The sequence below is a fragment of the Lactuca serriola genome, chromosome 8, assembly GCF_051521515.1.
Source record: "Lactuca serriola cultivar US96UC23 chromosome 8, Lser_US96UC23_V15, whole genome shotgun sequence".
Taxonomy (NCBI): domain Eukaryota; kingdom Viridiplantae; phylum Streptophyta; class Magnoliopsida; order Asterales; family Asteraceae; genus Lactuca; species Lactuca serriola.
Window position 1 is genome coordinate 283,358,310 of NC_136415.1, and position 24,909 is coordinate 283,383,218.

The following is a 24,909-nucleotide window of genomic DNA, read 5'->3' on the forward strand; positions in this document are numbered from 1 at the left end:
AACACATACGAATGTGTCCAAATAATCATAAAATTTTTGCTTGACTCTACTAGGACTTCTTCTATGCGTATCTCCAGTCATCAATCCTGCTTCGCCTTGGTTGGTGGTGGAAACTTCATCCGATGGGACAACTTTAGGAATAACACCAATTGTTCAATCATTCCACCAATCGAAGGTGTACTTCAGACGTACCGTACTCCTCTAAACGTTCCATTATTATTAGACATATTCTAAAGGCAAGATACAACTTACGACATCTTCCTATAGGTGTCATTCACTATCATAAGCCTTTTCCTTTCCTCCATTTACTCAATTCTCTACGAGTCTTCACCATAACTTTTTGTACACCCAAGCAGACGCTTGGTGTACCAGACGAGAATTTAAGATAGAAAAGCTTTATTTACGATAAACGTATAAATCTCCTTATCACTCCGAAACGTTTACATGCTAGTTCTAATACCATAATCGTACGCTTAGAATCCAAAACATATAAGGTTTCTAGACCCGGTCGGCAACAGACTATAGATCCGAACAAATAATATCATATATGTCAAACATATAACATTTAGCACTTAAAGAAATTTTAGGCATCTTTCCTAAAATAAACTAGTGCCTGTGTCAATTTAGGTGTACTACCTAAAATATAATGGACATACTCAACTCACAATCATTGCTTAGCATTCTAAGTTTAAGTCTAGAAATAAATCCATATTCCTAGTTCGCTTAAACTAATGCTCTGATACCAACTGTGATATCCCCAAATTTCACGGCCAGAAAAGACCAATTTGTTTATGCTTTGTTTTATAAAATCAGAGTAATCTTTTGATTAAAAGAGTTGCGGAATTTGTCCCCAAAATAAAATATGATAAGAATTTATCAAAAGCATTTATTAAAGAAAATGTATTTTCCTTAAATAATAAAACCTCGGGATGTCATGTTTTGGTACAGACCAAAAACATAAACAGTATAAAATAGATCTTACAACAGTTATTTATGACTACTGATCTATAATCCAAAATCTCTCGTCAAGTCCACCAACTTATACCCTTATGCCATTACTTGTAATGGAAAGAAAACTGAGTGGGCGAGGCTTGGGAGCCTGGTGAGCATATAGGGTTTTCAACCCACAATAATATAATTATTATATTTAATCAGCAAACAATCAACCCAATTACCCATCCCCATTATCTTCTTAAGGTTTTACCCTAAGAACCAACTATCCTTCATTCATTTATTCCTAAGGAATTGGCACGAAATCCATTGCTGCCAAAGTTTATTTATCAAGTACTAAATCAATAGTTATCAGGCGCTAACTCCATAGTCACCAAGGTTCACTTAACAAGCGCTAACTCCATAGTCGCCAAGGTTCACTTAACAAGCGCTAACTCCATAGTCGCCAAGGTTTACTCAACGTGCGCTAACTCCATAGTCGCCAAGGTTTATACAATAGGCGCTAACTCCATAGTCACCAACTATCCCATCTACTCAAGTTCTACCCAACATTTTCGTAGATATAAATACTTACACAGTTTAAATCATTTAGCACTTGTATACAACATCAATTCCATGTCCATCTGAAATAGACAAATAATATATAAACACATAGCATGTATTTCATAGCAAATACTTCATATTTATGTGTTAGAAGAAAGTAACTACACACTCACCTGATTAGACGATACCTGGACAGCACTACGACTTGTAGAAGTAGTATTCTTTGGTAGATCTGGAAGATCTTCACAAAAACCGGGCTCCTTGCGGGCAGAGCTTTCGCTTGGGAATTTCACTTCTCGGGATCTTTGGGGCCTCGGGACTCGCTTCGGGTCTCGGGAATGATACCGGGGCTTCGGGATATTTATTGCATGCAAAACGATGCAAAACGGGAGAGAGAGAAGAGAAAATGAGCAAAGGAATCGGCTGCCCTCGCATTCTATTTATAGGGTGCGGGATTTGGGATTACGCTGGGCGTAATTTCGGAGTACGCTGGGTGTACTCGGTACGCTGGGTGTACTCGGTACGCTGGGCGTACTAAGCGTTACGTTGGGCATACGCTTTGGATCAGGCCGGATACGTCATCGCTTACGATCCTGGGTACTCGAGTGTTGGGTCAGGTTGACGTGGCCCATTTCAGTTCATGCATATGGGTACGCTCGGCGTACTCCATTGCACTTACCGTACACCGACATACCAAACTTCAAAATTACGTAACTTTCGCATACGAGCTCCGTTTTCGACGTTCTTTATATCCACGCGTAGGTGAGACTATGATATACAACTTTTATTTAGGCTCCGTTGGCTAATTTTGACTTTATTTTTATTATATTATTTTTAGTAGGCCGGGATAGGAAAACTTCGTTAGAAATTCATTACTTCTTCGTCTGACGTCCGTTTTCACCTATCTTTTTATCGTTTTACTACTATTAACTAGATCTTAGATTCTTGTTTAGATTGTTTCGGCTAAAAACCGCTCGATCTCAAATCGAGTATTCGGGCTGCATACCGCTAAGTCGAAACTTAGAAAAATCATAACTCCCTCATACGAAATCAGATTTGGACGTTCTTTTTATGCACGATCACGGTTTAACGTATTCTACGACTTTCATTGATATTGCTAAGGCTAAATATCGCTCTAACGTAAATTCACTTTTCACATCGCGCTGTGTCGTGCCGGTTCTGTCGCGAAACTTCGACAGGTCATAACTTCTTCGTTATAACTCGGATTTCGGCGTTCTTTATATGTACGAAATCCTTGTAACATATACTAAAACTTAGTTAAGATAATTCATTCTAAATATTCTTCTATCAAAAAGACATTTTTGACGCTTATCGTCTCTAAATTGACTAGCCCTGATCTACGGGCGTTACAGTGTGTGTGGTTAACCGACACACTAACTTGAAATCAACAAGGTAGGTAAAGGGTGACTTAATGTTTATCATAGTATCGGTGGAGCGTGTGTGGTTAACCGACACATCGATTGAGGGGTAAACATTAAGGGTACCAAGTGATTTGCATGGTTGCTTCACACCTCGTTTTGTGATCCTCGGCATCCCAGTCACAAAATTGGAGGGCACACTCGAGATTGAAACATGCCTTTGAAAAGTTCATTGAATCTCAAAAGAATCTAGGAGTATCTAAGAACCAAATTAAATATTTTTAATATTTCGTCTTTGGTGGAAATTGGTGAATCGTCATTCACCTACCTTTCAAATATGTTATTACTTACATTACAGCATACCTCTTCTAAGTATAATATATTGTGATTGGGTCCTAGCCTTAATATTACATTTGGGTGTTTTATCAAGGACTATCTCTATATCTAAGCTAATCCTTTCTTTCTTCTTCCAGATGTCCGCAAACAACGCTGCTTCTGGCTCTAATCCTAGTGGCTAATTTTCTATTATGAACTTGTGTGGGAAAGTCACTTTTGATGGATCCAACTTTATTGAATGGATTAGAAACATCAGAATGATTACTCGCTACGAGGACAAAGAATATGTCCTCGATAAGGAGCTTAAGGGGAGATTGATGAGACAGTTGCTACTCCTCAAGAGATCGCTGATTTTAGGGCACGTGAAAGGGATGCCACCAAAGTGGCATGCATCATGATGGCCACTATGACCACGGATCTCCAAAAATCCTATGAAGATTTATACCCCTTTGAAATGCACCAAGACTTGATGGAAAGATACCATCAAAGTGCTCGTCAAGAGAGGTATGAAATCATCTCCTCCATGATAACAACTCGCATGAAGGATGGTGAACCCATCACGGGCCACATGCAGAAAATGCAAAGACTTGTGGACCGTTTGCTGAAGCTTAATGTGAACTTCCCCGAGGATCTTGCAATAGATATCATTTTGCATTCCTTACCTTCATGTTATGATCAATTCCGCATGACATACCACATGAACAAGGAAGATGTCACACTCATCAAACTTCAAGGACTCTTAAAGACCGCGGAAAGTGGTCTTAAGGGTAAGGCTACTGTTACTCCTACTCCTACCAACTCCACCCCTGTCTTGGCAATCGGGAAAGGGAGGGGTAAGAAGAGGGAAAAGCCCCTCGAAGGGTACCAAGGCTAAGACCCTTGAAGGCTCCTCTTCTGGAACCAAGAAAGGTTTCGTCACTCCATCGTCTGACCCAAAAGAGGTTGAATGCTTCTATTGTCATAAAAAAGAACATTGGAAGCGGAACTGCCCAAAGTACCAGCAAGATGTGAAGGATTGGAAAGTCAAACCCAACCATGCAGTTGTTTACACTATCTTATCTAATAACTCACCCCATTCTAACTCATGGGTCCTTGATACCGGATGCGGTATTCATATTTGTTGTGATTTGCAGGGACTAAGAAGAAGTGAGAATGGGGAGTAAGGAAGAATAAACTTAATCATGGGGAATAAGAAAGTTACACCTGTCACCAAGATTAGAGTTTATACTTTATCGCTAAGTAGTGGGTTTAATTTAGATTTGAATAAATGTTGTTACTCACCAGAAATGGAAAGAAATATTATTTCCTTTCATGCATTGTATAAACAAGGTTTTACCTTTTCATTTAATAATGAAGTTGGTTCTATTGATGCTTTCTTTAATAATGTTCTTTATTTTAAAGCATTACCTTGTGATGGTGTGTATGAAGCTGTGTCTGTTCTAGATAACTTAGGAAATAATATGATGTGTATTGATTCTATTAATAATAATAATAACTTGGATAAAGCATCATTATGGAATTGTCGTCTTGGACATATAAGCAAGAAACGCATAGGCCAACTCCAAAAGGATGGAGTCTTGGAGTCATTTGACCTAAAGTCAGATGATAGTTGAGAATCATGCTTACTTGGAAAAATGACAAAGTCACCCTTCACAGGTTCTTGTGAAAGGGGTGAATGTTTGTTGGACCTTGTACACACGGATGTGTGTGGACCATTCAAACATGCCACAAGGGATGCTAATCGTTATTATTTGATTTTTACTGATGATTACAGTAGATATGGATATGTCTACTTAATCAAGCATAAGTCAGAGACTTTCGAAAGGTTTAAGGAATTTAAACAGGAAGTCGAGAATCAATTGGGCAGGAACATTAAGATGCTTCGACCCGATCGAGGTGGTGAGTATCTTAGTTCAGAGTTCCTCGACTATCTTAGGGAATGTGGGATTGTCTCACAATTGACGCCTCCCAGGACACCACAGTTGAATGGTGTAGCTGAGAGGCGTAATCGAACCTTGTTGGATATGGTTCGTTCCATGATGAGTCGAACTTCGCTACCAATGTCATTTTGGGGGTATGCCTTAGAGACTGCCGCCCATATCCTTAACCTACTCCCTACAAAGAAGTTGCCAAAACTCCTCACGAGATGTGGACTGGTAAAGTACCCAAACTAGACCACATCAAGATTTGGGGTTGTGAAGCTTTCGTGAGACGTGAGACTCATGATAAGCTTGAACCCCAAAGTGAGAGGTGTATTTTCATCGGCTACCGACAAAGATCCTTTGGTTACCTCTTCTACAGACCTAGTGATAATGTGGTCTTTGTAGCAAGAAGAGGAGTCTTTCGTGAGAGAGAATTCATAAGCCAAGGAGACAGTGGGAGGCAAATTGACCTTGAAGAACTTCAAGAGTCAAGTGGTGAAGGAACTTCAAACCCTAGCCCTCAACTTGAGGAGGAAACTCCTGTTAAGCCAATTGACGAGTCTCTACCTCTGAGGCGTTCCACGAGAGTTAGGAATGCACCTGAGCACTACTATGGTTTTCATATTACTGCGGAAGGTGAGACACTTATTAGTGATGAGACACTAGTAGGTCTGGATGAACCTAACAGTTACGCGGAAGCCATGACAGGCCCCGAGTCTGCGAAATGGAAAGAGGCTATGGATAGCGAGATACAATCCATGTATGACAATTAAGTTTGGATCTTGGTTGAGAATGTAATAGGGCGTAAGACTGTAGGGTGCAAATGGATCTTCAAGAAGAAGACCGACATGGATGGTAATGTACACACTTATAAGGCTCGACTAGTTGCAATGGGTTTCTCTCAAATTCCTGGAGTGGATTATGATGAGACCTTTTCTCCAGTAGCCAAGATTAAGTCTATTAGGGTTATGTTAGCCATAGCTGCATTTCATGACTATGAAATTTGGCAAATGGATGTCAAAACCGCTTTCCTTAATGGAAAGTTGACTGAAGATGTTTACATGAGTCAGCCAGAAGGTTTTGTTAGCAACGAGTACCCTAATAGAGTGTGTAAGCTTGAGAAATCCATTTATGGATTAAAGCAAGCACCTCGCAGATGGAATCTTTGCTTTGATGAAAAGGTCAAGGAATTTGGCTTTTCTAGGAGTGAAGATGAATCTTGTGTTTATGTTAAGGCTAGTGGGAGTATAGTTAGCCTTTTGGTATTGTATGTGGATGACATACTACTTATAGGAAATGACATCCCAACTCTGCAGGAAGTTAAGTCCTAGCTTGGGAAGTGTTTCTCTATGAAGGACCTAGGAGAAGCTGCCTATATTCTAGGGATAAGGATCTTGAGAGACCGGAGTAAGAGACTAATTGGACTTAGTCAAAGTACCTACTTGGACAAGGTGTTGAAGAGATTCAGCATGCAAAACTCCAAGAAAGGAGAGTTACCTATCCAGAGTAATGCCAGACTGGGTAAGACACAAAGCCCTAGTACTGAGGCTGAGATACCAGAAATGAGTCGAGTACCTTATGCTTCAGCAGTAGGCTCGATCATGTATGCTATGACTTGTACTCGACCTGATGTAGCCTTTGTCTTGAGCATGGTTAGCAAGTATCAGGGGAACCCTGGCAAGGCTCACTGGATTGCGGTAAAGAATATCCTCAAGTACCTACGAAGGACTAAGGACTGGGTCCTTACCCTCGGTGGGAGTGATGACTTGAGAGTTGTAGGGTATTGTGATGCTGGCTTCCAGACTGATAGGGATAGTTTCCGCTCTTAGTCGGGCTGGGTCTTCACCATAAACGGAGGAACAATCACTTGGAAGATTTCCTAGCAGGAGACAGTGGTTGATTCGACTTGTGAATCAGAGTATATAGCAGCAAGCGAGGCAGCAAAGGAGGCTATTTAGCTGAAGAACTTCATAGGAGACCTTGGAGTAGTACCAGCTATAAAGGAGCCTATGGAAATTTTCTGTGATAGTGAAAGTGCTGTTGCCTTAGCCAATGAACCAAGGGATCACGGGAGATCCAGACACATCGACAGAAAATATCACTTTATCAGACATCGCATAGAAGAAGGAATCCGCGTGGCAAAGAGGGTATCATCGGATGAGAACCGAGCAGATCCCCTCACGAAAGGGACTGAGTAAGGTTAAGCATCTCCAGCATGCTCGGAGCATAGGGCTGAAGGATGATATTAGTTTTAGTAGCTAGATAATTTTTGAAATTTGTAAAGTGTAATTGACATTAGATGATGAATAAAAGTTGTGTTTATTTATGAGTAAAGTGTTACTATCTCTTGTCAATCGTTTACTGTAATTTCTTTTGCATGTTTTGACTTCATGAATATTATGTTCAGTTTTACATTTTATTCAAATTTTCCACAGTCAGTCATATGTTGGAAGTAGATATGAAGTAAGACTGTCATGAAGTTGGTTGTAGGTGTCAAGAAATAAGACAACACTTAATGAGTACTCATAAGTTCTGAGTAGTGGAGTCAACCCACGCTCACTGGAATCACTTCATGGAATTTCATCTCGAGTGATCCTGAGACGGTAATATCATATAAGTCTTCAAACCTAGAGATATGATTTGTTGCCTATGAATTGGTTATGCATTGATTTACGAAAACGCATTGGTAACTCGATGTTATAAAACGTGCTTTTGTGTATGATTCAACTAGTAGTAGAACAAACCTATGAGTCAAAGTTTGTCTGTTCCTTCTTAGATTAGAAGCTGATATCTGGGCCCCTCGATGATTTTGTTTTGACCTATGTACCGGGCCCGGTCAGAACTAAGTTGATGTGTTCAATTAAGTTCTTTGTCAAACAAATCGGAAATCGGGAAACAAACTGCTGGACAATAAGTAAGACATTGTTCCATGTAATTGTCCAGCTGATATCTAGAACAGAGAATTATATGGTCACTTATCTTAAATGGCGTATCAACATCTTCTCAGTTCCGAGAGACCTTGAAAGAGCTACGATTGCCGATCGGTTCCTGAATTATTGTAGTTATAGTTATTAGACTTATCCAAGTGGAAGACTGTTGGATAAGGTGTCTAAGTCCATAACTATTTCTGGTATGTACTTGACCCGACCCGGCATGGTCCATTTGGGTTGCATGGCATAATGCAATTAGATAAACAAAATGAGAGAAATTGCACATATGGTTTATTAATATATTCTGAGTTCTAATATATTAATAATATTATTTAATTAGTTTTGATCAAGAATTAATTAAGTGATAAAAAAGATAACTAATTACATATATGGGTAGATTATGTAAATCTTTCATATCTTATATAGTGGGCTAAAAGGCTCCATGGATTATCAAGTTGGGTTCCACCCATAGGATGCTCCATGGAGTTAACCCATGGATTGAGAAATGAAGAGTCATGTTACATTAGGGTTTTACCTAATGCAACACACTATATAAGGACCATGTCTCTCCCCAAAATCGGCTTCACTAGTGAAACAAGAGGGCTTGGCCGATTTTGAGTGTGTTAGAGTATTCTCTCAAGTTTATACTTTGCATTTGGTGTTGTGTGAAGCATTTGAGGAATCACACTTGAGGTGCTAGGCTCACAAGGTTTCAAGGAACACTTTCATCAACAAGGTATGTAGTTTTATATTTTATACAAAGAAAAAATTGTTCCCCATGTATGCTAGATAGGTTCATAACCTTGGAAAAACAAATTTGCATGATTATTAGACAAACATAGATCCAAGGTTATTAGGGTTGCATGTACACTTAGGATGTGTTAGAATGCTCAAAACCCATCAATAAGGTCATAGTAGGCATGGATTGGCTGAGCCCCAATGGGGCGGTGATAGATTGTGAGCTGCAGTTAGTGAGGGTTCGCACTCCCAGTTGGGGAGAGTTAGTGATTCAGGGCGAGAGGCCACAATGCGGAACAGTTCTATGTTCAGCGGCAAGAGTGAGGCACTATTTTCAGCATGGTTGTGTCGGTTATGTTGCCTATGTTTTAGATGCCCGGGAGAAGGGCAAGACAACAGTTGATGATGTTCCGGTAGTGCGAGACTACCCGGATGTATTTCCAGAGGATTTGCCTGGAATACCTCCCGAGAGACAGGTCGAGTTCGGGATTTACCTAATCCCCGGTGCAGCTGCGATAGCCAAGGCACCGTATCGGTTGGCTCCCCCAGAGATGCAGGAGTTGTCTACGCAGCTGCATGAGCTATTAGACAAGGGTTTTATCAGGCCGAGCAGTTCGCCCTGGGGAGCACCGATTTTGTTTGTGAAGAAGGAGGGGTCACACCGTATGTGTATTGATTATCGGGAGTTGAATAAGGTAACGGTGAAGAACCATTACCCACTCCCAAGGATAGATGATTTGTTTGATCAGCTGCAGGGAGCGTCTTGGTTTTCCAAGATCGATTTATGCTCCGGGTATCATCAGATGAGAGTCAGGGATGAGGATGTGCAGATAACTGCTTTCAGGACCCGGTACGGTCATTATGAGTTCGTGGTGATGCCGTTTGGGCTCACCAACGCCCCAGCCGCGTTCATGGACCTCATGAACCGCGTACGTAGGCCGTTGTTGGATCGATCGGTGATAGTATTCATTGATGACATCTTGGTTTATTCCAAGACTCAGGAGCAGCACGAGGAGCACCTGAGGGATGTGCTAGAGATTTTGAGGAAGGAGAGACTTTTCGCGAAGTTCTCCAAGTGCGAGTTCTGGTTGCGCGAGGTGCAGTTCCTTGGACACCTCGTCAACCAGACGGGTATTTTGGTAGATCCGGCCAAGATAGAGGCCGTGATGCAGTGGGAGGTCCCGAGGTCTCCATATGAGATTCAAAGCTTCCTAGGTCTAGCAGGGTACTACAGGAGGTTCATTCAGGATTTCTCCAAGATAGCAGTACCGCTCACCCGACTGACTAAGAAGTCGGTGGTGTTTCGCTGGGGGGCCTGAGAAGCAAGCAGCATTTGAGACCCTCAGGCAGAGATTGTGCGAGGCACCGATTCTTACCCTGCCAGAGGGAGTAGAGGATTTTGTGGTTTATTGTGATGTTTTGATTACAGGTATGGGAGCAGTGCCGTGTGATAGCTTACGTCTCGAGACAGTTGAAGCCCCACGAGGCTAACTATCCTACGCATGATTTAGAGTTGGGGGCAGTGGTGTTTGCTCTCAAGATTTTGAGACATTACCTCTATGGGGTCCGGTGTACCATTTACACGGATCACAAGAGCTTGAGGTACCTCATGGATCAGCCGAATCTGAACATGAGGCAGAGACGGTGGCTAGATGTGGTGAAGGATTATAACTGTGAGATCCTTTATCACCCTAGGAAGGCCAACATAGTGGCCGACACCCTGAGCCACAAGGCAGTAGCGGCCTCGATCAGAGACAGATGTTTGAGGATGACGGTGATTACTCCATTATTGGAGCAAATCAAGGAGGCGCAGGTAGAGGGCCTCAAGGAGGAGAGGTAAAAGTGTGAGAGGATCGTGGGCCGAGTAGCTTCTTTTGACTATGATAGTAGAGGATTGTTAAACCTTCATAGGAGAGTTTGGGTGCCGTACTGGGGCGGAGTACGGCAAGTGTTGATGGATAAGGCTCATAAGTCTCGGTTTTCCATCCATCCAGGGGAAACGAAGATGTATAGAGATCTTCGACCCGACTACTGGTGGCCCTGCATGAAGCGGGATGTCGCCTGGTACGTAGAAAGATACCTGACCTGCAGGAAGGTCAAGGCAGAGCACCAGAGGCCTCACGGCAAGATGCAGCCGCTAGACATTCCAGTGTGGAAATGGGAGGATAACACCATGGATTTCATCACTAAGCTTCCCAGGACTACGCGTGGGGTGGATTCCATATGGGTTACAGTGGATCGGTTGGCGAAGAGTGCTCATTTCATACAGATCCAGGAGAGTATATCGGCCAAGAAGCTAGCCGATATTTACGTGAGAGAGGTGGTGGCACGGCATGGAGTGCCTGTTTCAGTGGTGTCAGACCGAGATGTCCGTTTTACTTCCAGATTCTGGAAGTGATTTCACGACGAGATGGGTACTCGTCTCCATTTCAATACCGCTTTCCATCCTCAAACGGACGGGCAGAGCTAGAGAATGATTCAAACTCTCAAAGACATGCCGCGGGCATGTGTTCTAGACTTCGGTGGCAGTTGGGATATGTATCTTCCGTTAGCAGAATTTTCATATAACAACAGTTACCATGCGAGTATTAATCGACCTCCCTTTAAGATGCTCTATGGGAGGAAGTGTAGGACCCCGATTTGTTGGGGCGAGGTCGATCAGCGAGTCATTGGGAGCACCGAAGTGGTGCTCAAGACGACAAAGTTGATCCTGCAGGTTCGTAGCAGATTGCAGACTGCGTAGAGTCAGCATAAGAGTTACGCCGATAGGAGGCGTTCAGACTTGGAGTTTCAGGTGGGCGATATGGTCCTCCTGAAGGTATCACCCTAGAAGGGTGTTATCAGGTTTCGGAAGAGGGGCAAGCTGGGCCCCAGGTTCATCGGTCCTTTCAGGGTTTTTGCCCGGGTGGGTCGGGTTGCTTATCGATTGAATCTTCTGGCAAAGTCAGCCAGATCCACAACACTTTCCATATTTCTCAGTTGAGGAAGTTCTTGGTGGATGAGACAGCAATAGTACCCTTGGAAGATATTCAGGTTGATAGCAACCTGAATTACATTGAGAGACTGATTGCGATTTTGGACCGGAAGACAAAGACCTTGAAGAACAAGGTAATTCTGCTAGTGAAGGTGCAGTGGCAGCACCGGAAGGGTTCAGAGTGGACGTAGGAATAAGAGGAGGAAATACAGGAGCATTAACCGGAGTTATTTTCAGATTCAGCGGTAGCAGACTTTGAGGAAGAAGTTTGATTCAAGTGGGGGAGATTTGTAACGATCGTTTCCGAGGTATAAAAGTTATTTAATTCTTCAGTTTATTTTGGGCCATAATTGAATTAATATTGTGAGTGGACTTTTATTTTTGGCCGAAGTGTAAGCAGCCTATAAGCCGTACACGGGGAGTAACCCCCCTTGTACGCTGGGCATACTGCTTAAATGAAACGCGGGGAGGCTGAGCGTACGCGCAGCATACGCGACCAGGTGGCAAACCCTAATCTTAGGGGTTGAGGCGTATTTAAACCCCATTATAGCCTCCCATTTGGACTCCTCACTTATCATTCACCCCAGAGAAACCCTAGTTCGTTCCCCTTTGCTCCTTGTTTGTGTGTGTTTGATCTTTGAGCTTATTTTTGTGAAGAAGGAGAAGAAGAGAAGTGGAAGAAGAAGAACTTGAGCACCTTGAGTTCATAAATATTGTATCATCCTTTCTTTTGGCATTGAAAGGAGGTATGAAGCTTCCAACTTTCCTCTTGTAAGTTTAGATCTAAGTGTTTTTGGAAGTTTGTACCTTTTAGGTCCAAAGGAAGGACCTTCATCTTGCAACTTCGTTTTTGGAGCTTGGGATTGCTATCCTTGAAGCTCAAATGTCCCCATAGCAGTAAAGTTTCGATCTTTGTGGCTTATATGGAACCATGCATGAGATCTAGTTGGTTTTATGGAAGTAGAATGTTATTTGTGGAAGTTTGAGCCTTTATGAGACTTGTAAGCCATCAAGTAAGCAACTTTATGGCTTAAGTCATGGAATAAGCTTAGGATCTGGATTTGTAGCTTCTGGATCGAATTATTAAGCACTTAATGAGACATTGGGTTAACAGAGCTGTACGCAGGGCGTACAAGGAAGTACGCGCCGCGTACAAGCCAACAGCCAGTACGCTCAGCGTACATTGGTGTACGCCCCGCGTACGCTACCAGTTTGGGCTTCGAGTGTTGGGCCTCGGTGTGGGCTGGGTTTCAGGCTTAGGGTCCTTAGGCCTTTATGGCCCCATCAAAATTCAGTTGCTAAGGACCAAGGATTTAGTATTGGGCTTGGGTAAGGCCTAATAAAAGGGTCCTAAGCCCAATATAGCAAATTGGGTCATTAGTGAGCCTATAGTGGGGCCATAGATGGACTTAGAAGGAATTGAGGTTTTGGGCCATGTTGTGTCCCACACCATAGTAGGGGTAAAATGGTCATTTTAACCATAGAGGAATCCATATTCTGATTTAGTATTTATTTCCCATTATAGCTGGGAAGCAGCCGGAGCAGCAGTCAGGGATTTCTCATTCAGGAGTTTAGCAGTCAACATCACGAGGTGAGTTTCCTTCCAGTAGGAACGGGTCTATGGTCACAATGCCGGCACGACTAGTTAGCAGTAGTTTCCGGGCTTCAGTCCGATGTAGCAGTTAGTGTGTTTGATGCCTTCATGGCTCGGATAGGATTTATGTGTTATGTGTTCCAGGCTACGGCCTGATGCGGTATGCAGTATATGTGTTTATGCTGGTTGATATGTTTATATTCCAGTTGATATGTGTTTATGCTATGCTATGCTCAGTCAGTTCTGAACTTCGGTCCGATGCAGTCAGTTCCGGACTTCGGTCCGATGCAACCAGTTCTGGACTTCGGTCCAATGCAGTTAGTTCTGGACTTCGGTCCGATGCAGTCAGTTCCGGGCTTCGGTCCGATGCAGCCAGTTCCGGGCTTCGGTCCGATGCAGGGGACAAGGTCCTAGTCAGTTCTGGACTTCGGTCCGATGCAGTTTCCGGACTATGGTCCGATACAGTGGGCGAGGCCCAATATGTGAATTATATGTATTGTATGGTATGTGGTAGTTTGGGGGAGCTCACTAAGCTTCGTGCTTATAGTTTCAGTTTTGGTTTCAGGTACTTCCGCAAGAAAAGGGAAGAGCTCGGATTGATAGCATCGTACACACCACAACTTTGGCAGTTTCTTTTCTTGGGATTTTGATTGGGCATTTTCACATGTTTGATACAGTTTGATATGATACCTTTCATTATGTTTTGAGATTTATGACATACGTTTATTAGTATGGTTTTCAGTATCATGATTTTAATATTATAAAATAAAAAATTTTGGGTCGTATTTTTGGATGTTACAGTATTTAATCACATATGATATATGCGGACAAGATTTATGTAATTATATGTACCCACCACTATTACCAGCACAAAACACTACCACCAACCACCACCCATCAATACCACCATTATCCATCACCACCACCCACCTCCACCATCCATTACCCCTGCTCGTCACCACGACCACCACCCATCACCCACCAAAAGCACCACCACCACCACTCACCACCACAACCCACCACCATCACCTATCACCACCACCCATTACCTATAGCCACTAACATTGTATGTGATTGAATACATATAATGGCAGAAATCATGTGTGATTATATGTACTTTTTTATATGTGATTAAGTACATATAATCACATGTGATTATATATATCTAATCATATATGATTATATGTATCTAATCACATATAATTTAATCGCATGTGATTATATGTATTTAATCATATGTGATTTATTTGGAAAATATTTTTTTTAACGAATCTTGTTTATATAAACCATATGTGATTAAATATATATAATCACATGTGATTATATGGTAATCACATGTGAATATATATAATCACATGTGATTATATGGATAATCACATGTGATTATATCTACTTAATAATATATGATTTATGTGGATAATATTTATTTCTCATTTTCGATTCAATAGTTGGTCTCGTGTATCTAATCATATGTGATTATATGTATTTAATCTCATATCATTTTTATGGAAAATATTTGTTTCCATGTTCTTGAATCAATAATCGTTCCCGTGTATATAATCATATGTGATTATATATGGATGTAATCACATATAATCTATAGACAAAAATTGTTTATGATTAAATACATTCACATATGAATAAATACTAGAGAAAAATTATTGAATGAAAAAGCAAAAATGATTATTGTCCAAATAAATCATATGTGATTATATACATATAATCACATATGATTACATGTATTTAATCACATATGATTAAATTTGACAAAGAACAATTATTGAATCGAGAACTAGACAATGAATCTTCTCCACAAAAATTGTATGTGATTGGATACATATAATCACATGTGATTATATATACAATCACATGTGATTATATGTATTTAATCACACATGATTATACGTGATTAAATACATATAATCTAATCACTTGTGATTAAATAATGAAAACAACTATTGAATCGAGAAAGCAAAAATGAACAATCTCCTCATAAATCATATGTGATTAGATACATATAATCACATATGATTAAATGTATTTAATCACATATGATTTATATGTACAATATTCATATATGGTTGTTGTAAAAGAACAAATATTAAATCAAGAATAGAAAAATAAATAATGTCTACATAAATCATACGTGATTAGATACATATAATCACATGTGTATTTAGTCACATGCGATGATATGTATTTAATCACATGTGATTAATGTGGACATGATTCGTTTTCACGTTCTTGATTCAATAGTTGTTCTCGTGTATTTAATCACAAGTGATTAAATATATTTAATCAAATACGAATAAAATGGACAAAAAATAATTATTGAATTGAGAACGTGAAAATGAATCTTTTCCATATAAATCATATGTGATTAGATACATATAATCACATGTTATTAAATGTGATTAGATATATTTAATCGCATATGTCATTATCGCGCTCTCGATTCAATAATTATTTTTTTGTCAACTTTAATCATATGTGATTAGATACATATAATCAGATGTGATTATATGTATCCAATCACATACGATTTATATGAAAGATATTCATTTTTGAGTTTTTATTTCAATAATTTTTCTCATATATTTAATCATATGTATTATAAGTATTTAATCATTTGATTATAAGTATTTAATTATATTTAATCATATGTGATTAGATACATAAATCATATGTGATTAGATTCATTTAATCACATGTAATTTGATGTATTTAATCACATATGATGAATGTGGATAAAGATTTGTTTTCGCGTTCTTGATTCAATATTTGTTATAGTGTATATAATCACATGTGATTGTATATAGCTAATCACATATGATTTATATAGACAAAATTTGTTTTTTCCAAATAAAATCATATGTTATTAGAAGCATATAATCACATCTGAGTAACTGTATTTAATCACTTATGATTAAAGTGGAAAAAACAATTATTGAATCGATAACGTGAAAATAAATCTTGTCTAGATAAATCATATGTGATTAGATACATATAATCATATGTGATTATATGTATCCAAGCACATATGATTTGTATGAACAATATTCATTTTTGCGTTTCGATTCAATAATTATTCTCATGTATTTAATCACATGTGATTAATAAATATAATCACATGTGAATAAACCAAAGACCTCCTACCTACCCACCACCACCTATCGCTACCCACCACTAAGAACCCGCCACTCATTTTATTCACATTTGATCTAAAACACATATGATTTAAAACACCATAAAAAATTATTAGATCGAGAATGTAAAAACAAATCTTGGATGGCAGGGGGTGTTGGGTGGGTAGTGGTAGCTGGTGGGTTCCAGTGCTGGGTGGTGGGTGATTGCAGTAGGTGGTGGGTTTAATCATATGTGATTATATGTATCTAATCACATATGATTAATATGGACAAGATTTTTTTTTGCGTTCTCGATGACATAATCGAATCGATCTTTTCCATATAAATCATATGTAATTAGAGATAAAGAGAAACAAGAAAAAATGAAGCATATATATGATGGATGAGTCACCAAGTATTGTTGCTGTGGCAACCAATGCAGCCGCAACTTGTATCCTGATTTTGAAATTAGATGAATCGCGTAGTAGAAATAAAAGAATACTAAAAACTGAAGAAGTGCAGTTTGTATCTTCAAGTTTTAATGTCTCATTAGTTGCTCAATGCATGACAAACATTTAACCGTACCTTTTTTCAAAAATAAGTAAAAATAAAAACGGTAAAAGTAACCACTTTTTTGGGTTTTAAAGGGTACCTTCATGTTTCCGGATGTCACAAAAAAAATGTATGTACCATTCTTTCCAACAAAGATGAATATTCCCACATTAGTTATAGAAATGAAGTTGATGCCAGACATCTTTTAGTTTCTACATACTCATGAAAATATTGAATTGACCATCAAAAAATTCTTGAAAGATATCCAAGGGCTCTTAAAACATTTTCTTTGATCTAAGTATAAAAAATAAAATCAAATAAATTTAAAATACAATTACATAAATAAACATTGAAAATGATATAAATCTTGAAAAGTTACAATTTTACCATATCACCATCTCTTGTAAGGCATAAAAAACAATTTATTAACAAAAAAACCATGTTGTCACAATCCTTAAGTATATCATTTCAAAGATGAGTGAATTTATAAAAACAAAACAATGCATAGGGGTAGAATGGTCAAAATGAAAGTTTATTACTCACTTACAAAAGAGATTGAGGGGGTAAATAGCTTAATACAGTAGCGAACATAATCACATAAATTAGCTAATGCTTAGGAGGCTGCAATGCGAACCTAAATACAAGAGCTTGTGAAATCATATAGCTAACAAGATAAAAATGCATCAAATATAATTAAATAAAATGATTTAAATATAAAATGAGATCTAGAATGATACCTAGCCTAATGGATGGTTACTATTGACTTTAACAGTATTGATAAACTTACAAAGGGTCTCCACACTATTACATTCAGACATTTGTAAGGTTGTTATAAACTAGATAAAGAAATGGATATCTAATATGGTAATAAAGAAACTTTTCTGTAAAAACACAATTGAAACTCAAAAACTATAAATTCAAAGGTAAGTCATAAAATCTTTTGGAAAACCTGCAATCACACCAATGAAACAACAAGCAACAAATCTTACTAATAGGACATCATCATCAAGAGCAGCATTGATCTATAAATATTTCATATGATATAAATTGATAAAGAAATGGAAATTTAGTAGGGTAATCAAAAAAATGGCAATGTTTCTACAATATAACCTTTTTAGCAAGAGAATCTTTTACTGTCTTACAGAATAAGTGATGATCTGATCCAGTTTGTCCTTTAGAAGGGAAAATAATACACATGAAGTTATTCCTGCAAAACAAGTAATTGATGCAATCCTCACCTTCCAGAAAAAAGGAAAATATTATTAGCAAGAGCATATCTATAAACATATAATCAATTTATAAGAAAAAAAGTGGAAAATGAGAATTGCTATAGCTAACCATGGGTGAAGTATGAAAAAGAGTTGATGATAAGTGCTTTTCAATAGCTTTACACCACTGGTCACTATCAGTTGGATGATCATCAATAGCCACTGGTTGGTTCTTCAAGCCATATTATGGAACAAATGATATTGCTGTTTTCACTTTGATGTAATCATATGTAAAAGGGTTGTTAGGTAATTTATCATCAAAAAGATCATTTGTTCCCTTAAATCCACAGATAGCAAGTAGAGATTCTTCCAGCAGCTGCCACAGATTATATAAAAGTAGTTTTTCAAATATGTAAAGTGAAAAAAACCAACAATGAAAATAAGAAATGGATCTCACCTTGATTGCATTGGTTATAACTTCTGCCCTAATCGTCAATGCAATGTGTCCAAAATTTCTTGTTGGCGCCTGATGATCTATGACGTATCCATTAGAACCGGCTTGATATAAACGAGGCATAAATGTATGGTTACAAAAGTTCCTATTATTCTATTATAATGATGAACGGTTTAAGGATTTGTTGATTCAGAGAGAAAACTACATGAATACGATTTTGAATTCGAGATACAGATCTCACCTTGATTACATTGGTTATAACTTCTGCCCTAATCGTCAATGCAATGTGTCCAAAATTTCTGGTTGGCACCTGACGCTCTATCACGTATCCATTAGAATCAGCTTGATATAAACGAGGCACAAATGTCTGGTTACAAAAGTTCCTATTATTCTATTACAATGATGAACGGTTTAAGGATTTGTCGATTCAGAGAGAAAACTACATGAATACAATTTTGAATTCGAGATACAGATTCGCTTTTCCTTTAAACATGAATTTCCCAAAGATTGAAGATGTGTACCGTAAAGTCGACTCAAATTGTGCCTTGTGGGAAGATTGCACAGCAGCGGGAAATCAGGGGAAGAGCTTATGTGTTTAAAATAAGGTTATTTTTGACGGTTTTCGGTCACCAGCAAATCCGATTTCCCGTTACCGATGAAAGATATTTTCAATTTATCCAAAATGCTTTTCGAAGCATGGATGTTTATAGGTTTCTTGATCACACACACACACACACACAGAGACGGATGGAAGAGGCGGTAGTGTGGTGGTTCCGGCGTCTGCTATATTTTTTGGTAGTTGTGCCATGATAAAGAGAGAAACTGAGAAGAATGGGTGGGTTAGTGGGGAGGGATGGGGTTTTTTTTTTAGAAAACAAACGAGCGTGTGTTTTTTGAACTTATAGATAAAAAATGTTCTCAAATGTTCTCAATTTCAAAAATGTTCTCATTTGAACATAACTCTCTCTCTCTCTCTCTCTCTCTCTCTCTCTCTCTTTCTCTCTCTCTCTCTCTCTCTTTCTCTCTCTCTCTCTCTCTCTATATATATATATATATATATATATATATATATATATGAGAAAACAAAATTCCAAAAAAACATCTCGATGATTCATTTATACAATGATTTTGTTATTATTTACTAAAATTGTTATAAAAGTTATTTTGCTTAATTTACATAAAAATGAATTATGAAGATGTTTTTTTTCTTGTGAATCATCTTACTTATGAATCATTTATTAATTTATTGTGCTTTTTCACTAAAATAATATGTAGAAAAAACTTGTTACTTTCATACCAAAATTTTTCTTCTTATTTGATCTTGACTATATATATATATATATATATATATATATATATATATATATATATATATATATATATATATATATATATATATATCATACTATATTATAAAGAAAATATTTTTTTTGTTTCACCACATTCATTTAAAATTCCCAAGACTTTTCAGTTTCTTTCTAATAATGTTTATAAGTTGGTTAATAAGGTTAAATAAATATCAAACCTTAAGTGTAATCATATATAAACTAAATTTTAATATTAAAAAAATATTTTTACTTATACTTATAAAGTTATGTTTTTTAACTTTTCACATATTATACTTAATTTATTAGTTTTAATATATTGTTGGATGTAAACCTTTATCATTTTAAAGCTACAACTTTTAAACAATTTGTATAAAATATTTAAATGATAAACTTAAATATAGTATTACAGGATCTACTTAAATATAAATTTTAGTAAACATAAACAACTCAAATAATATTTTGTAAATAGTTAAAAGCGATAAGTTATAGTGTCTTTCTAATAGTGATTATAATTTGGTTAATAAGGGTAAATAAATATCAAACATAAAGTGTAATCATAAATAAATTGAATTTCAATATTAAAATAATATATTTACTTCTACTTATAAAGTTATGTCTTTATCTTTTAATATATTATACTTAATTTATTAGATATAAAATGTTGTTGTATGTAAACCATTATCAGATTAAAGCTAGAATTTATGAACAGTTTGGGCAAAATAATTATATTGTTAATTTAAATATAACATTACAGTGTAAACTTAAATATAAATTTCAGTTCCACTTAAAAACCAAAGAATATTTTGTAAATAGTAAAAAGTTATAATTTGTAGTGATAAATGGAAAAACTAAATTGTAATCTCAATTTAATTAAAATATTTCTTAAAGATATTTTTATAATCGTTAAAATTTTTCAAATAAGTAGCTTAAAATAACTTACAATAATAAAAGTTAAAAATAACTCTATATAATTAATTATATTGTTAACAATACCTTTAAAATAATTTTTTTGATGTTTTAAATAATTATATTGATAGAAATTAAAACATTAAGCAAATAAATTTAAAAAAAATTAATTAACAATAACAACAACTATAAATAACATTAAACCATATATTATATTTAATTTTATTAATGTGTAACTCGCGAATAGAAGTTATTTAAGCGATTGAGATTATGCAGTTATAATATATGTATATATTATCATATAATTCAAAATAATCAATATATTATATCAATTTAGTATATGAATTATTGTATCAAATTTAATAACAACATTATTGTTATACTTAAAAAAACATATATTTGTAGTTGTTGTCCGGATAATTTGATACACAACTTAAATATAAATGAATAATTTCATACATAATTTGAATATGCATGAGGAATATACAGGTTGAATATATTCCTTGCTGAATACTATATCTGAATACACAAAGGTAATTTTATACATATATAGAGAATAAACAGGTTTGATATCAATATGTATCTAACATGATTATTTAATTGTAGATATTTTATACACTTGTTGAATCTAGTTACCATCCATAATTATAGTGATCTTATGATCATGATAATACGAATGACTTTGTTATCATGGCTAATATACCCTTATGTATTAATTACATATGGATACTTAATTATTTTAATTATTTAATTAATTAAATTTTGAAAAATACAAAATGATTGGTTATAATTCATTTCCACTCTTGTAACAATAAACATAATTCTCATTTGAACATATATATATATATATATATATATATATATATATATATATATATATTCAAATAAAGACACCAAATAAAATGAAGCTGTGAAGACATTAATTTTATGATATTATTCTGTTGTGAATTTTATATGTAATGTTTTATATCATTATTCAACAATGAATAAATGAAAAATCTTATGATTATATCTACATTAGAATTTACTGCAATGTTACATATATACAAAATTTATAGAAGAATAATAACATAAAAATAATAGCTTCATCTGAACCATCTTATATATATATATATATATATATATATATATATATATATATATATATACTGTAGAGACCCGAAGTGTGGCGTCCGTGGCTCGCTCCTTAGCCCAGTTTTAGTATTCATGGTGAATGCATGCATCCTTGGTAATTATCGCTTTCATTTATTATTCTCATAATTGTACTACAAACCCTAGCTCGCCTCTATAATAGAAGTTCTTTATCGAGCTCTACTGAGGCGTGACTATTCTTGAATCATTAAGCTATATTTTGATTCCATCTTGTGTTCTCTATGTTTATTTGTTTGTTTGTTTTTATTGATTAACCTATTGATGATCTAATCGTTCTAAGAGTTTTCAACTCATCAATTGGTATCAGAGCAGGAGACTCTTTAACTCATACACATCTCTTCTGTTGAAGATCTAATCGATCTATTATTGACGTAGTTCTTTAATAGTCGATCTTACCCTAACGTTATTTACAAGTCTGATATTAAGCACGTTTTTGAACAAACATCATCATGTCCATGGAAGATTCTCAGACAAACCCAATGAATATCTCCAACACTATAGGATCAACGACAAGGATTCCTATATTATGAACTCAAGATTATGAGGTCTGGACGCATCACTTCAAAGACTACGTGATTGGTTCAGAGACAATGGATACTTGTTCTGGGAGGTGATTATTGTAGGTCCATTTTCTCACTCAAGCACTTCAAGAATTGTTAAAACTCAAAAGGAGTACAATCAACCCGTCAATGATGTGAAAGACATACCCCAAGATGAGAAGGAAAATTTTCAGTGCAACATCAAAGCTTTAAGGATGATAAGGTTCGCTTTACAATCGGACACGTTTCGGTTGGTAAGCTCATGCACAAAGGCGAAAGAAATTTGGGATAGGTTGAAGGAACTGTATTCTACAAATGAAGATCTTGAGCATTCAATCCAAACATTGTTGCTCTCAGAATTTGGTGACTTCAAGCAGAAGCCCGAAGAGATGCTGATTCAAGCTTTCGATCACTTTAATCATCTTTTGAGTAAGATGATGAAGCATGGGATTGAAAGGAAAGTCATTAAACAAAAGGTCACATTCATGAATGGCCTTAGACCTGAATGGATGGTTGTGGTGTCTAGTGAAGGTACACAAACAATTCAAGGCTTATTCTCTGGCAAAACTGGTGGGAATATTAAAGTCACATGAGAGTGCAGTGACTAAAGAAACAAATGTGGTTTCTAGCATGGGGTACTTGGCTCTAATCTCCAAAGGAAAGAATGTTGCTGAAGAAGAAGGAGATTTAGACCTTTCTGAATATGATTTAACAAGTGAATATTATACTTTGATGGTGTCAAATCCCAAGAAATTCATCATAAGAAGGTTCCCAGCTAATAAGAATCGAAACTGGCAGGGAAGCTACAGTGCCGAGAAAGCGAAGGAGGAACCGAAGAATGTTTCTCAGACCGAAGAACCAAAGAAGGAAGTAAAACCTGTTGGCGAGTCAGGTTTTAATTGTCACTACTGTAGAGGCAAAAATCACTTCGCCAAAGATTGTATGTTGAGAAAGATGTCAGAAAAGAATGACGATGATGACGAGGAAGCGAACCTCATACGACGATTGGAGGAAATCAAGAAGAAGAAAGTTGGATCTAATAACACTATGAATGCTCTTATTGTGCAAGGAAATACTGTTGACGATGAGTTCGACAGTGTTGAAGTTTGGTCCACATATTATGAAGATGAAGAAGTGAGAAAGCCTACTCATGGCAGGGTTTTCTTGATGATGTTGCAGGAAAGTGTCTAATGGTGACCTCTGGGGTGTCACAAATGAGAGGCTATACCACTGATGGGGGACTAGACGAAGCGAAAGAGTGAGAAGACATGTGTTTTGCAGTGAAACCTGTCAGTGAGCAGATCAACGAATGCAATGAGCTGATCAAGAAGGTACAATCTATTCTTGTTTCTTTACAAATCCCCATCCAAAACTATGAAAAAGAACTAAATGGATTAAAATCTAAATTTTCTAGTATAAGTGGTAGTTTAACTCAAACTCGCGTAACAAACTCTAACCTAACTGATCAAATCAGTAGGGTGTCATCGAAGAGTGAGGAGAGGCGTATGCAGATAGAGAAAAAGGATAAGGAGTTGATTAGGTCTAGGGATGAAACAATTTATTTGCAAAGAGATAATTTAATGCTTTTAAAACAACGAAATGTTTTTTGCTTGATTGCTAAACGATTATATTCCAACATTACTCAATTGCATCTTGATTGTGATACGGGGAAGAAGATACATCGTATGATTTTATGCTTCCTTGAGTTAAAGGAGGATGAAATAGATGTCGATGCATATAACTGTGAAAATGTTGTTTCTTCTGATGATATCTCTCCCGCTTACAAAATTGATCTTGACAAAATAGAGTCCTTCATAAAGTCAAAAGACCATAAGGACATGCTTAAAAATTTGTTAGATGAAAATGACAGATTAAAAATCAAAACCGAAATTGTACATAAATTTGACTCTTTGAATGCCAAGTTGAGTTCAGAAAATAAAATTGATATTGAAAACACTTATGAATTCAATGATGATGATGATATGAGTGTAATATCTGTAGAAGATGAGGTGGACTGTTCCGAGTTTGTTAAGAGCGAACTTGAAACCAACAAAATTCTTATTTCTGAAAATTCTGTTGAGTTCCCTCGTTTATCCAAAGACAAAACCAGAGTCCTCAAGGAAAAGGCTGTTTTATATCAAAAGGTCCAAACAACTCCAAATCAAGTTTATACAGTTAAAGGAGTTACTCAACAACAGACTGCCGAACTGACAACATTAGTAGAAGAAGATAATGTTGATGGATGTGATGAGTTTTTTGGGTCAGCACCGATTGATAA